Below are 15408 nucleotides of genomic sequence, written 5' to 3'. Positions count from 1 at the left end.
AGGATATTCTGCAGCTCACAGTGCTCCCCAACACATTGTGCTCAGCCACACAGTCACTTTGGAAGGATCCCAGCACCTTCTGCCTCCTCTTCCTCTGTGGGCACTGCTGTCACCCAGTGCCACCCTGGCAAAGCAGGACCATGCACATGGTAGCGGTTCCTCCAGAGTTCCTGGGGCAGAGCTCTGGGAAGGGCTGGATGAAGCCTCTGTGCAGCTCTCCCCAGGGCCCAAGAGCTGGATCCAGCCAGGAGCAAGTGCTGGCAGCCGCCGTGCCAGATGGGCTGCCCAGATGTGGTGCTGTGCTCCCTGGCACATGCTGCTCCTCTCTTGTGGTCTGCACCTCAACACCACATCAGAGCGATGCTGGAATTCCTGGGATGATTTGGAGTTGATAGAGGCTCAGAGGAACCGAAGCCAGGGGTGAATCTGGCCCTCATTAAACCTTCAGAGAAGTGGGAAAGGCTGACATCTGCTTCTTCTTTCCTACCTGCCTCTCACCTGCTGGCACATGGGACCTGTCACTGACTCCAGCACGGCCATTCTCACCATCATGTTGGCTCACCTGGCTCTGGTGTTTCTTCTCCATCTCAGGCACAGGGTATGGGCTTTTCCCTGTGGTCCCAGCTCCTCCTGGGATGGGGCAGGAGATCAGAGAGCTGCTTTGATCCAGGCGATGCCAGAGGAGTCCAAATACCCTGGAGTGTCCCTATCTCACTGGCTGCTGTCCCCACCAGAGATGCTGCACTACATGACCCCAAGCCCCCACTAGCACTTGACGATGCTTATTGAGGCTGGAAATCTCAGCTGAGAGCGGCTCTGGCAGCCCACACTGCAGCTGTCCCAGCCCCGGGGGAATCACTAAGTCCTGCAAGCGCCATGAACGGGGGTGCAGGCACCAAAAATAGAGGTGAGCAATGAAGGAGGGGATGAGGCAGAGGTAGCTGAGCTGCTCTCCTCCACCCACACGCTCGCACAAGTGAGTCCCTCCGGCTTCGGTGCTTCCTCTGAGCTGGCCTTTCCCAGGAGCTGCCGTAACCCCGACATGCTGTTCCTAAACAAAGTGTGCAGCCCTGGATGCTCCCTGGGGACGTACAGCACAGGCTGCCGTGTGCTTGCCGGGATGCTGTGAGCTCTCCAGAGCTCTCCCAGAAACCCAAAACAATGAACCCTGGCCTTTGCAGACTTCTGGAAGAGGGTTTTGCTTGCCCAGGTTGTCCCTGCTCCCAGCCCGGGAGTGGGCATTGGGGTCATCCATTTGCAGGAGGGAGAGCGGGGAATATGTCCCACCTCAGGATTGAGATGCTCTGCCCTCAAGCGTGGTCTGTGCCAGCTTCTCCACCCCTGCTCACCCCCGGTAGCCTGTCCCTGGTGCGAGGGGCCCGGCCGGTTTCTCTCTCTCCTGCTGTGTTAGGAGCAGCAATACTATCTTTGGAGGGGGGAAGGTGCCGGGAAACAGCTCTGCTGAGCTATTCCCAGCAGCCCACATGTCCCTGTGCAGGGACCCGTCAGACATGTCTCTATCCCTTGGGAAAAGTGTTGGGAAGAACCATGTGCACAGCATGTCCCCGCTGCTGCCTGCCCCCCATATGAGCTGCTCTCACGCTCACCAGCTCCTCCTCTGCATGACAGACTGGCTCAGCTCGGCGGGGACTGCCAGGGCCCCCCAACACATGGTCGCCACCACGTCTGGAGTTGGGGAATCCAGCCAGACCGGCACAGGGGAGCATCAGGGTCTTGCCCAGCCATCACCACTTCATCCCCCCATGCAGACCAGCATAAGAGCCCCTCCAGCTCGTGGGGGCTGCCTCCCCAGGGAGAGGCATCCTCTCCATTATGGATGTGGTGTAGTTGGGATCTGTCAGTGCTAGGTTAACGGTTGGACTAGATGATCTTCAAGGTCCTTTCCAACCTAGATGATTCTGTGATTCCAGCATCCTTCCTTTCCCCAGCCTCCCTCTCCTGCCCGGGCTCTGTCAGGCCCACATCCCCCCTGCCCTGCCTGTGGCTGTACCTCCTGGTTGCCAGACCCTGCTCATTGCGTGCAGATAACTGGGGTGCCGCAGCCCAGCTCTCCTCATCCTCCATGGATGCACAGAATAAAGACGTTTCCCTTTGGTTTTTCATCAGTGCAAAGAAAACACTGAGATAACAGGTGATAAGTGGCAATCTCTTGGGCTCATCCAGCCGGGGAATCATTAGCTGTGCCCATTGTGCAGGCCTTCATTAGCGAGGCAGGAGGGGATGAGTCTGCCTTGCAAATAAGCCAGAAACACAGATTTCAGCAGTGTTGTCTTTATGGGAAGGGCTTTTTGATTCTTGGAAAGAAAAAGCAAGAAAGATAGAAAGGTATCTTTTCAGGGGAGTCTCCTTTTTCAGGATAGCCAGTGCATTTCTGCAGTTTTTCTTGTTTGGATCGGACAAAAGCACATCCCCAAGATGGAAATGGTGGCAAGAACTGATGGGTCTAAAGACGGTTTTGATCCAAAGAGCTTCTGCACTTTGTAACAGTGTTGAAACAAATTGCAAAAAAGATATCCCTTTTTGGACAAATGATAATATTTTGCCTATTGAAAGATTCTCAGAAACCTTATTTGAACTCACCAAGGTGTGGGGAGGATTTGAAGCAGGTTCATGAGCCGGCTTTCACCCCCCCAGGGTGGGAGGGGTGCAGGACATCAGGGGTGATGGCGTGGCCGCGGTGGAAACTCCTGCCACCTCTCCCAGCTCCATGCCCCTCGGCAGCCCAAACAGTCCAAGTTCCCAACCAAACCCACCATCTGCCGCAGCATCCCAGTTGCACAAGATTTATTACTCCCCCTTCGAAAAAAAAAAAGGGACTGGGAGGGTGCGTTGGCAGTCCCCGAGTGGCCGCGGCCGGCCGGGGGTCAGCGGGGCGGGAGGCGCGGTGCCGGCACTGCACGGCCCGGGGCGGCGTCCGGGGGGAATACATGGAGTTGGTTCAGTACAGGCCTTCTTTAATAAAAACATGAGTCAGCTGCTGGCGTGGGCAGTGGATTTTCTAAACATCCCCTCATATCCTGAGAAAGGGAAAAAAAAAAAAAAAAAAAGAAAACGGGAGGGGGGGCTTGAGGGGAAAAAAAAAAGAAAAGAAAAAGAAAACAGGGAAAAAGGCCAGAATTGAAAGCAGACACAGGGAGAGAGCAACTCCTTCCCTCCGGTTTAAGGAGGCAAGAGCCGGGCTGGTCCGGGCTCCTTTTGTTTCCCGTTAGCCAGGCCCTCGCCGCTCCCCTCGGCAGCCTGCGGCAAAACTCCCCTCTCCTTGCAGCCTCTTTGGCTTCTCCTCCCTTTTAAAATTTTTTTTTCCCCCCATCGCACCCGTCTGCCGGGCTTTAATCGCAAGTTTTGCTCTGCAAAGGGTCCCCGCAGAGGGTGGAGGGAGGAAGTCGGACGGACTCCGCTCCTCATTGGCGAGGCAGCCTCCCCCCTTCTCCTCCTCCTGAGGTCTCTTTTATTTATACACGCACACACACGCGTGCACATCCCCCGGCCCGGGGCTTTGCTCCACACTGGGGCCCGAGGCAGCCGGACCCCTCCCAGGTGGGCTGGGGGCTGCCCAGGGCACTGCTGAGATGCACTAGAGGAGCAGAGTGAGGGCTTGGCTGCAGCCCAGCCCTGGCACAGCCTTGCCTCTCCTTTTGATTTTATTTTATTTTTTTTCCCCTCCTCCCCTCCACTTCATTTCTTCCCTTCCCTCTCTTTCTCCTTTAAGTGGAAAAGCCTTGCCAGCTGGGGAAAGCTGGGAGGGCAGGGAGAGCCTCGGCAGGCAGCAGATAAAGAGTGCGGAGGAGGAGAGGAAGGAATTTCAGGGCGGCCAGCGCCCGTGGGACGTGTGGCACAGGCGCTCGCCCGGTGGGACCCTGCCCAAGGTAAGCCCTCGCGTCACCCACCCGGGTGCCGGCTCTCCCTCCAGCTCTGCTCCGGCCCTTTGGCCGGGAAACCTCATGCTGTAGGTGGTATGGACCCCAAGGACCCTCTCCCCAAGCCAGCCTGGTTGCTTTGGAAGGGGATTTGCTCCCTGGCAAAGGGCTGGCACCCCAAAACACCCCATCAACCCCTGGGGAGGTGGTGTGTGGTGGAGAGCGGCCGAGCTTTGCGGTATCCCGCGGGAAAAGCCGTCCCGTCAGCTCTCACCGGGTCCTGGGCTGGGATGGCTGCGGGTAGCAAAGGGGATGCTGAGGCTGTGGGACAGGAGGGAGGACCCCGCTGAAGCAGGAGTGGGGCCCAGGGGATCTCCGTCTCCCTGGGGAGCTCTCGGTCCCTCCCTGGATTGGAGGGTTACCCTGGCTCTCCCAGCCCAGCAGCTGTGGGACGACTGGGGTGTGCGTGGGGAAGGGGCTGCTTGCAATCCCCAGCGAGACATCTTTTAGAGGCAGGAGCGTGCCCCACTGCAGAGCAGTGTCACAGCAGCATTAGACCGTCCAAACACATCCATGGTCATGCCTAAATGCAGGGTGGTCCCAGCAACATGCCGCTTTGATCTGTGCCCTTGGCAGAACTCCTGTCCCCATGGGCCAGGCCAAGGTGGAGAGGGACGGCTGCAAGCCCTGCTCAGGGCCTGCTCCCTGGTGCGCTGGGTACTGCAGGGGGGAGAGCCTGGTTAAACCCTTCTGGGCGTGGATGTGGGCAACCGCTCTGCTGTCCCAAAAGCCCAGGAGCCGAGGGCCTCCAACAGGCTGGAGCTGGTCTGGAGTGAAGCTGTGCTGACTCAGGCAGCCCTGACAGCCAGGGACAGGGGGATGCGTGACTTGCAGGGCTTTGGTGCTCACACTGGGACTGTTGTGGGCTCAGAGCATCCAGCTCCTGCCAACAGGAAGACTTTCAAAGCAGGACTTGTGGTGGAAAGGGATGTTGTGCTGCTCCATCCTTGCCCCAGAGCACCTGGGGCTTCTGCTAAAGCAGAGGGCAAATAGCTAAAAGTAGTTGGTTTGATGTGCAAACCCTGCTTGTAGGGGCTTGGCAGTCCCAAATCTTTTCAGAGGGTTTCCCATCAATGACAAGGACCAGCAATGTTGAGCCCCAGTGCTCCCCAAGGGCCACTGAGGGGTTGGCTTGAAGGGTCATTTTCCCCTCAACACCTTGCAGGACAAGGTGCCTGTGCAGCCCACACTCTCAGGAAAGGGCACATTTAATTTAGGCAGCTGTAGCCAGTGGCAAAGACATGGCTCTGCCTGGCAGAGGTCATGTGCTGGGCTGGCTCAGAGGGGGAGCCACCAGGTAGCCACCCCAGTTGGCAGCCAGCCCTGGGCACAGTCTGACATGAGGTTGAAGTCACTCCTTGACACTGATGTCACCCAGGCTTGAGCATGTTGTGGCCCCGGTGGCAGTTGCCAACCCTGGGCCGTGTCCCTGGGTCCAGGAAACATCCCCAAGTCAGTTGGTGCATCAAGAGGGGTCAGTGTTTTGGAGAAGCATTAGGTCACAGCAACCCATTTGCAGCATGCAAAGGGCTTTTTTTCTCTCCTTAAAGCCAGCTGTCCGTTTCTCCAGCTCAACAGCATGGAGGGTCCTCGCTGAAGGAGCAGGTGGAGGGACTGCAGCCACCCGGTTACCTGCCCTCGGCTCATCTCCCGCACCCCCACAGAGGGCTGGGGGTTCAGGGTGCCCATGTTCTGAACAGAGAGCATGGTCTGAACACAAGCCTGGCCAGCTGTAATGCTGCAGTCCAAGAGAAGTTAGCCATGGCTTGTTGTCCAAAACCCTGGGCATTTCTAGTGGGGTCTCACAAGGCTCTGGCCTGGGCTTGGTCCTCTGCAATCTCTACATTAACTGCCTGGGTGACAGACGAGTGCATGTACCCAACTCTGGGCTGTCACCAAGCTGGGTGGGCAGCCAGTGTGGGGGCAGATTGGAGCGCAGGAGGATCCCAAGGGCTCTGGGAGGAGTCCAGCACCAACCAGGCAACAGCAAGCTGTGACAGCATGCTGCCATTAACAAGGAAATGTTAAATGGTTGTGCGTGATCTGGGGAGCTAACAGCCCAGATAGCTTGTATGGTGGGAAAGGATCTGGGGGCTATAGCGGACACAAACCAGATTGCTGCGTGGTGCAGGGAAACCCACAGCTCTTCCCGTGGGATGTGCTGAAAGGCACACGGCTGGAGGCAGCGCAAACAGGCAGGGTGGAGGGAGCAGGTCCTCCCCAGCAAGTGATGCCAAGCGCTTCAGCAGGGATGCACACAGAAAGGCTCGGGGAGAAAAGGGAGGAAGATCCGAAGCCCAGAAGAGGCTGCAGAGGACTGGGAGAGGGATTGAGGGGGCTCGTTTGTCACTGGGTGTTATAGGGAGGTAGCACAGAGTCTTCATGCATGGGAAAGGTCACTGCAAAGAAGAAAGTTAGCTTTTAGGGGAAATGTGAGGCTGGGTGCCTTCAGCCCCACAGGTTTCAAAGGACACGTCAGGCAAACATCTGGCTGGGGAGAGGTGGGCACTGCAGCATGGCAATGACCCCAGGATCTCTTTCAGCCTCATTCTTGGTGGGTCTGTGACAGGATTTCCAAAGTGCTCAGAACAACACTGTTAGGAAGAGAGCACCGAGCCCTTCTCCAGGACTAGGGCAAGACAAAACTGCCTTAGTGAGCACCAGAGGAAAGCTGAGGTTAAGAAATGCTCTCTAGCTGCAAGAGCGATGCCGTGCAGGAAGAGACCATGTTGGCTGGCCATGGCATTGCCCCAGTGACAGAGAGCTGTGACCGGCCGTTGCCAGAGGGTCAGGGCAGGGACTTCTGTGCCCAGTTCCACTCTGGGGCCAGGCAGTCCCTGAGGTCCCTCTGGCCCCAGTGTCTGATGCCATGCTGAAGCAGGATGGGCTTGCAGTGGTGTTCATAGGGTCAGGCTCTGTCAAAGCGTCTTCCCGGGATGCAGCAGCAAAGGGCAGGGACCAGAGTAGCCATGTGGTGGCTGAATCCCATGGGAGCGCAGCCGCGGTGCTGGCAGCGGGGGCTGCCTTTGGCCCAGAGCTGGAGGGAGCTGGAGACTGTGCAGGCTCAGGGCTGGCTGGACACATCCTATCCCTGCGAGGGAGGATCCGAGCTGAACACTTCGTAGAGTTTGTTTGTTTGTACTTTAACCAAGGGAAAGAAATCCCCTGGAGAGGAGTTGCAAGGGGAGGGTATAGACCGGGTATTGTTTCCTGAGAGGCTGGAGCAGCTCCAGGAGGCTCCTTCCGCTCCACCAGGCAAATTGGACATAACGAGGCTTGTTTTAGGGGTGGCTGTTTCCCCTCCTCCTCTCCCCAGTTGCCTAATTAGGCTCCTTGAGCCAAACACACCTCTGCCCTGCTCCGCTCCCACCGGGACACCTCCTCCTGGAAGTGCAGCATTTTTCTGGCACCGCGGGGGACACAGAGTAGACCCAGCTGGGACAGGGAGAGGGACATGTGCTGGGGATGCACAGAGGGGTGCTGGGATGGGTCATGCGCTGAGCAAGGGGGTCCCATACGTCCATTGCCCCCCCAGACTGGTAGCAGATGTACAGTGATGTGTTGCCTCTCACACCCTGCTTTTTCATCGTCCCTGGGCACGCACACACCTGGGACACAGGCTGTGGCATGCCCTGGTCTGTGTTTGTACCTTTCTCCTGCAATCACCAACCTGCCAAGCCAGAGGACTGCAGTGTGGAGAGCCTGTGCAGGGAGCAGGGAGACCACAAGAGCTGCCACAGAAAGGCTGGATGCCAGAAAAGCCAGGCTGGTGTAGTGACAGTCGTGTACGTCCTGCACCCATGGACGGGCTCGTCCTCTCCAGGGCATGCCTGCAGGGGCACCTGCTCATCTGTCCGGGTCTCCACTAACACCCATCCTACGCTCTTCCCAGGGCTCAGCGAGAGCCGGTGTGTGATGGGGCTTGCAGCAGGCTGTGGGGTGCAGGAGCAGGAGCAGGGAAGGGTTGGGGAGTGCAGGGAAAATAACCAGGGTGCTGTGCTGGATGTCAAACCCTGGGCTGCAAACCAGGAGACAGATGGAGTAGGAGGTACCTTCTCCATGCTATGGAAGGGGACTTCTCAGCATGTCCCCACAGGCAGCACTGGGGCTGCTCGGGGGGGACAAGGCTACCAGAGCAAGCAGGAGACAGGCAAAGCTGCCTCTCGGTGAGAGGCCCCATCCTGCCGGTCCCTCTGCCTTCCCTCTTCTGGCCCGTCTACCATGCGAAAGAGTCTGTGACTGAAATCTTAATGTTACCGAGACACAGTAATTGGCACCAATTAAATTGCTACATTCATGTTTGAATTGCTTTAACTGGCGAGACACACTGTCTTATTTATACAAAAAAATATGTTTGCTTGTGGGTTTGTCTGAACCGGGGCCAGCAGAAAATACACCATTTCGAGCCCCGCTCTCTGCAGGCGCATTCTCCTGGAAGTCACCTCAGTTTTAGCCTTTGCCGAGCAAATGGTTGCAGAACAGAACCCCCACTTTCCTCGAGGCCAAGCGCTGCCGGCATCACAAGAGGGGTCCCCTCCTCTCTCCCTGCAGGCAACTGCCAAGTTTCCATCTCCAGGCTGGGAGCTGTTTGGGAGAATATGGTCTGATTGCTGGTGCGGGCAGCAGGACTCGGTGCCCATTTAAAGCTGCGCTCAGGAGAGGGCAGGGGGTGCTGGCAGATGCCAGCCCCTGTGCTGAGTCCTGCCTCGGCTTCTCCTCTGGAGGATCTATGGGGTTTGGGGGGCAGGGGCTGTTTGCAGAGCATGGGTGCAGAGGGGAGCTGATTTTTGCTTTGTGTCTAAGGGGAGAAGAACCGCTGGAGGTCGAAAAGGACCCTGCATGTAGGGTGTCAAACACGGCTCATGCTGCCAGGCCAGAGCATGTAGGAGGAGGTTATCCAAGAGGGAGGTAGCCCTTGTGCAACCTGTGGATGCACAGGGAATGTGCTGGCTTTCCGCACCCCCTGCTCTAGAAAGCTCCGTTGCTGCCCCCAGGCCCTGCTGTTATAAGGAGGTGGGGGCCAGTCCCTCCTCATGCAATTACCAGTGGGCAGGAGAGGAGACATGGGATGAGGGCGTCTCCCCCAGCACTGCAGTTTGTCTGTCTCTGCAGTCCTGGCGCTGGGTGCCACCACCCCGGTGTTCCTTCCCCCCAGGAGAGCTTATGGAGAAGGGGGCAGGATCAGCCCCCACCACCAAGAGCTGCACCAGCAGCTGCATTTTGCTCCCTCTCAGGAACCCAGAAGTGGCAGGGCCAAATCAAACACAGCCCCCCTCTGAAAGCAGCCTCTGCCCTTCACACCTCAGCACTACCTGGCCCCATCCTCTCCCACCCTGGCCACGGTGCCAGGCTCCTCTCCAGGTCCTACAGATGGGCAAAGGGTACTCTGACCACAGAACTGGTGAGCGCCTAATCCCCGCCACGAGAGCCTAAAACCCCAGAACAAAGCGATTAAGCTCGGGTCCCTCACAGGCAGCAGAGAAGAGAAAAGCAGATATATCCACAGAGATGATCTCCTCCTCCTCCCCAGCAAATCTGTGTCTCAGGGAAATTTTCAAAGGAGGATCAGGTTACTCACTCTTCACTGGCATGTGGGGCTGGTAAGACCACAACACTGACTGCTCCTGGAGCTTTGTAAAGCCCCTACATCCTACTAGGGTTCAAGATGGCTCCCTGTCTGCTCCTGCATCCATCACCCTCCCCTCGCAGCTGATGATTAGTGGTTAATTAGAGCCAGCTGGGACCTTTGGCTCCAGCTCTGGCCCCACCATAGCAGCCACCCTCCAAGAGCGGCTGCAAGCAGTTGATGGAGATGTTGATGTGCTGGGGAATGTTTTCTTCCTCATGTATACCTTAGCAGAGTGCTTCCCTTGAATTGCTGTGGGAAGGCAGACACAGCTTTCTGGCAGCCACGGTACAAGAGCAAGGAAAGCCCTGGGGGTACCAGGCCATGGGATGAGCAGCTGGGATGGTGCCTGACCCTTGGTCTTGCATCCTCTGCTTCCCCTGTCCACTCTGCCAGTGGTGAGGAAAAGCAGTGAGTGAGTGGACGGGCTCTGCTCAGAGAGGCAAGGCCCATCCAGCCCCACATACTCAGGAGCTGGGACCCCTGAATATATGCCAGTTTGGGGGTGCAGGGGCCAGAGAGCTCTTTGAGTCACTGTTGCTGGCCAGCCCCAAGGCTTTGCTACCCAGTTGGAGGGGCCAGCGGTGAAGTGATGCAGGGAGCTGTGTGAGTCCTGGCCTGTGGTTTGGGTGTCCTGCAGCCACATTCATAACTCACATTGCTCACATGCTCGTGAAGCAGCCTGGAGCGTTCTCCCAAAAATGTCTTTGCTGTCAGGGGGAATGGAGAAGTTAGGGGATGGTCATGGGCAGCCCTGGATGGGCTCTATTGCATCCTTTAGAGTATCTTGATGGAGAAGGACACTGGGAAAGGCTGAAACGCTCTCAAGGGGCACATTTGTGCCTTCCCCAGGGGGTCATCACACTGCAAAGGGTGAGCCCCAAGGCTGAACAGAGCCCTGCTCCCTACATCCAACGTGAGCACCCCTAGTTGTGCACAACACCAGACTTCACGGCTGTGCTCCAAAATGCTGGACAGCCCCCAGCACCACCATGGGTCAGCCCCACCGTGGCTCTGGTACCCACTGGCTGCTGTAGGGAGACCAAGGGAGGCAGGGTTTGGTGGAGGCGAGGAGCGGGGTATGCAGCAAGGGACAGCCAAGCACCGCATCGGCCTTGCCTGGCACGTGGCAGCCGTTCCTCCCAACACCCCCATTCCTCCTTCCCCAGCTCCAGGTGAGCCTTGGTCTTTGCCCAGGGTTTTCCCACAGTCCGGGCCAAGCTCACAGGCTCCGGGGAGCAGCCCCGCTGGCCCCAGGGCCCGGCTTTTCCTCTGAAAGCGGAAGCGGGGGAGCATGCGCAGCCGAAAAGGCCATGAATACCAACACTCAGGGCTGGGGGATTATTTATAATGCTGGCACCTCTCCAAACAGATGTTTCATTTTATTTTGAACTTGCACTAAATAGGTCACTCCTTTCCTCCATCTCCCATGGGCTTAAAATGGAGGGGGAAAGCAGGGGGGGGGGATTAGGGGTGAGAGAACAGGGCTCACCATGGTCCCACGTCCCCATGTGCCAGCTCCTCACAGCGATGCGTTACGGAAAGCCATGGCTGGAGGTTTGCTGGGCTGTGTGCATGGATGTCGTGGTCCCCCCATGCTCGGAGAGGGAGAATGGTCGCAGCTGAAATGGGGCTGCGTGGGGCTCGCCACCCCACCCCTTTCCTCACATGGCTGACCCCAGGGCTGCTGAATCATGCCGCCAGGACTCAACGTGGACTCGTCATCCTCCCTGGCAGCTTTCCCCTACCCCGCTTTGGAGTCACGGTCCTCATTTTCAGCTTTCAGACAGATGCTGTCAAAGCCTGCGATATCCCATGGCAGGCTGGCCCAGAGGAGACTGGCTGTGCTAACTCATGTCCTGTTATCTGCTGCAGGACCAGTGCCCTCACAACCTCACAACTGCTTCCTCCAGGTGCCACCAAAGATGGTGACCAGGATCTGGGGTCCTGGGCAGGGGCTCTGGTCCTACCAGCCCCGGTCTCTACAGCAGAGGCAGGCGGGATGGCCCTGAGCTCGCACTGCCCCAGAGGTGGCATCTGCCCCTTCTTTGACCATCTCCTAGAGAGCTGGTCCACAGCAGGGTTGTGGCTTTAATCACATCTTCACAGACCAAGGAGCTCTGACCACTCAGAGGGTTCAGGGATCAGTGACACTGCCAGTGAGTGCTTGCAAAACCTCACCTCTGTATGACTAAAAGAAACCCCTAAATCCAGGCGTGTTGCAAGCAGCCACCCAGGGCTCTCCGCATCCCTTGGTCTTACCAGTGCCTGGGTAAAGCCTCAGGACCCCCTTGGTGCTGGCAGGCAGCTGGGCAAGGAGGGTTTGGGCAGGGATGGCCTGTGGGACCCCGGGGACTCCCCAGCCCCTCTGCTCCTCAGCCCGGTTTCAGATTTCCTACCTCTGCATTTTATCAGCAGCTGTTTATGGGCCTTGGGACGACAGGCTCCCCATGTGTGTGCCCTGCCTAATTCTAGCCATGTGCTGGGAAAAAGAAAAAGGGCTCTGTGATGATAATCTGGCCTGTGAGTAAACGCAGTGTCATGGGAGCCGAGGGACCCCAGAGGAGGGATGTTGCAACTCCGGACAGTTCTAGCCAAAAGAAAAAAAAAAAACCCTCTCAGTTTTATTTAGATTAAAGGGTGGGAAAGAAACAGTGGTGGAGGCCGGTGGGGGAGGGTGGCAGAGGAAAACAGGGCAAGCCAAGGAGTTTCACTGTTGGACAAGCAAGGCTTGGGTTTCAGGGGTCACCAGCCTTTGCTCAGGGAGCTCTTTGCTTTCAAAAGTGGGGGACAGTGCCCCCCCCAGCCAGGAGAAGCCCTCGCTCCCTGGCTGCAAGTGCCATTGATCATGGGATCCATACGGGGCTTTTTTTATTGCATATGGGCACCCATGATCTCACTTAATGACTCAGATGCGCTTAGACAAAGAAGAAATAAAGTATATTTTACTTCCCGCTAATTTGCACCAGATGTCCCTGGCCTGCTTGGCAGGATGGTGGGGCCAGCGAGCATTGTGGGAGCGCCTGGAAGCACAGCCCCAGCAAGAAAAGGGGCTAGAAATAGAAAGCCAGAGGAAGAGAAAGGACGGGCGGCTGTGTGAAAGGCCTGGCTTCATTTCTCCGCTCCTTCCTTCGCCGCGGTCGTGCTGCCGCCAGCCGAGATGCGCTCACGGGCTGGGCCGGCATCCAGCATCTCTGCCCAGCATCGCTGGAGAGGGGAGGCTTGGGCAAGGGGGGCACGGCTGGAGGATAAGAGCAACATGGGGCAATGGATATAGGAATTAACCCTGGAAATGCAAATGGGATTTGCTGAGAGGGGGCTGTGCACCCCAATTTCCAGAAGACAGTACATCCCCTTGCTGGTGATTGATGGTTTGTAGGGACCAGAGCTACTTCCAAGGTGGCTGTCAGAGCAGTCTCCCCCTCCACAACATGCTGAGCCATCCCCTTCCCTATGCACCAGGTTTTCAGGCTGGTTCCCAGCTCCCACAGCTCTGGGGGTGCTTGTGGAACCCCCATACTGGCTTTCTGCAGGGCATTAGTGGTTGTGGAGCAGAGGTGAGAAACATGGGCTAGGCATCCTCAGAAGGAAAGCAGTGGATCAGGAGGGTCTCCTTAGCATGAATGCCCATCTGTGTAGATCTCCCATGGTTTAAGGCAGTTGCAGGGCTAGAAATGTCCTTGTTCAGCATGATCCATGTTTGGGGATGGGCAGTGCCATGCGATGCTCGTGCTAGCAGTGGCTGCCACGTGTGCTGAGATGCTCTGCCATGAGCACTGCGCTGTACACATGCTGGGAGCAAGCATAGAGAGGAAGAGCCTCAGAGGTGTGGCAGGGCATACTGAGCAAAGTCAAAGGAAATTCTTGCCTTGTTACCCAAGAATAGTCAAGACTCAGCCTACCCAACATATTTTGGGCATTAGCAAAGGCATCTTGGGCTTCCTAACATCCTTAAACAAGAGATAGGACTGGAGTGGGGGAACAGCAATAAATCAATAAGGTTTGGTGATGCTTGAGTTCCTTAGCAAGGCACTGTGAGGTGGGGAGGAGTGGCAGAGATGGCTGAAGGAATGGTCCTCCCTAAATAAAGGTAGGACCATCCCCAGCAGAGGCTGGATGCAGCTCTTCCTTGTATCCAAAATCCTGGGCATAGCCCTGCTCCTGCTGCAGAAATTTCTGTCCAAGTTCATCAGCCACAGAGACATCAGCCCCCAGCCGTCACTCGCAGCAGCGAGCGGGGGAGTGGGAGAGGAGGTGGAGGAGAAAGCTCAGCTGTCGTCAGATTTGGGATGCAGGAGAAATGGGAGCGGGCTGCTCTGGAGAAGCTGTGAAGTCACGAGATGGAGAATCAGGAGACAAATCCCAGTCCTGGCACAGTTGAGGCCCTGCCGTGTAGCCTTGGCCGTGCTGTTTGACCTCGTTGCTCTGGCCCTCTTGCTTGTGTCCTGTCTGTAAGAGCACAGCTCCACAGGCCCTCAGAGCCTGGCGTGCACTCTGCACATCCCTGCTGCTGCTCAGGGATGTCAGGAGGCCCCCGTTTATCCCATCACCTCATGCAACACTGTAAAAGCACGAGGCTAGAGATGCTCACACTGGCTTTCAGTGGTGCCTGGCCCCAGCCAGCTATAGGATGCTATCCTTTCACCAGCACGACAGTGGGCTGGGAAACACGACAGCCCCGGAGCTGGCTCAGCTCTCCCTCGTCTCGCCTGCAAATACCGCTTGCCGCTCTCAGTGTCCGGAGGAGGAGCGGCTGCCGGGTACATTCCTGCGGCTACGCATGCAACGCGACAGCCAGGCTGATGTGATTACAGAGGAGAGTTAAGGACAGACAGTGTGGCTGTGTCACCAGGCAGGGACAGTTGCCTGTATCTGTGTCTTGTTTGGACTCAAAATCCTTCCAGACATTCACGGTGCTGCGATGTCCAGGTCCTGGCCTCGCTGGGCAGCAGCGCGGAGGCGAGCAGAGACACGTCATGCAGGCTGGTGGGAGCCGTCCTCCCCTGCAGCACTCAGAGGAGCCCCAACGAGGTCCCCGGGACCTGAGTCCACGGGAGAGCACAGCCACCCCACAGGCATGTGGGGCTGAGTGTGGGCGCGGGGCTTCATCACCCAGCCAGCCCAGCCTCCTTACGAGCCAGCTGACCTCCTGTCTCCTCTCCCAGCCAAATTCCTCTTTTAGAATAATAAACAGTGCAGCTCAATAGAAAAGCTCCCTGCCCTGCTGGGCCAGGGACAGCTTGCTCTCACATCACGGTCATGGAGAAAGGCAGAGGGAAGGTCTGCACCTGTGCTGGCAGGGAGGAGAGGATGGTGGGGGGGTATAACGTGGGGATGGAGAGCCGGGACTTCACTTCAGTGGCTGCTGTGGAGCTGCAGAGCTGAGTGAAGGGCGCTGGACATGGCACTGCTGCAGGACCTCCCTGGCCTCCAGGCACATGCCAGGATGGGTGGAGGCAAATGGTCCCATGGCTTGAAAATACTCAGGTCCTGGCCCACAGGAGGGACGTAGGAGTCTGAGGGGTCCATGGCACCCTGCTCAAACATAGGGCTGAGAGAAGACAATCCAAGGCAGCTGAGCGTCGTGTAGGTGCCTGTGTTTGGGTCCTTGGGTGGGATAACATCCAGGTGTCTGCTTTTGGATCACTGAGTGGGTCTGCACCCACCTCAGATCCTCCTTGTCTGGCACTCATAGGGTGCATCTTACTGCTCCTGCTGAGAACAAAAGCTGAGATTGAGGAGGGAAACAACAAGTGCTCTCAGGGCTGGCAGTGAGCTGGGTGCTTTTGTATCCCTTGTGAAATGCCTGTGTGCACACATGTGGGCTTGCACGTGTCCTTGTGA

General features: G+C 57.3%; 1 protein-coding gene across 3 annotated transcripts in view; it reads left to right on the top strand.

The window, feature by feature from the left end:
- Positions 1–2692: 2692 nt before the first annotated feature.
- The window catches only part of PDGFRB (platelet derived growth factor receptor beta), a 34910-nt gene continuing 22194 nt past the window's right edge, over positions 2693–15408 (top strand). The window contains exons 1-2 of one of the 3 annotated variants that reach the window (XM_074838536.1): positions 3185–3558; positions 3731–3887. The gene's annotated coding sequence lies outside the window, so the exon portion shown is untranslated. Of the gene's footprint in view, positions 3888–15408 lie in introns of all 3 variants that reach the window. The other 2 variants (XM_074838538.1, XM_074838537.1) reach the window with 2 other exon arrangements.

This window comes from Strix aluco, chromosome 13, assembly GCF_031877795.1.
Source record: "Strix aluco isolate bStrAlu1 chromosome 13, bStrAlu1.hap1, whole genome shotgun sequence".
Lineage (NCBI taxonomy): Eukaryota > Metazoa > Chordata > Aves > Strigiformes > Strigidae > Strix > Strix aluco.
The sequence above is the reverse complement of the archived record's forward strand: the minus strand, read 5'-3'. Positions and strand labels throughout refer to the sequence as shown.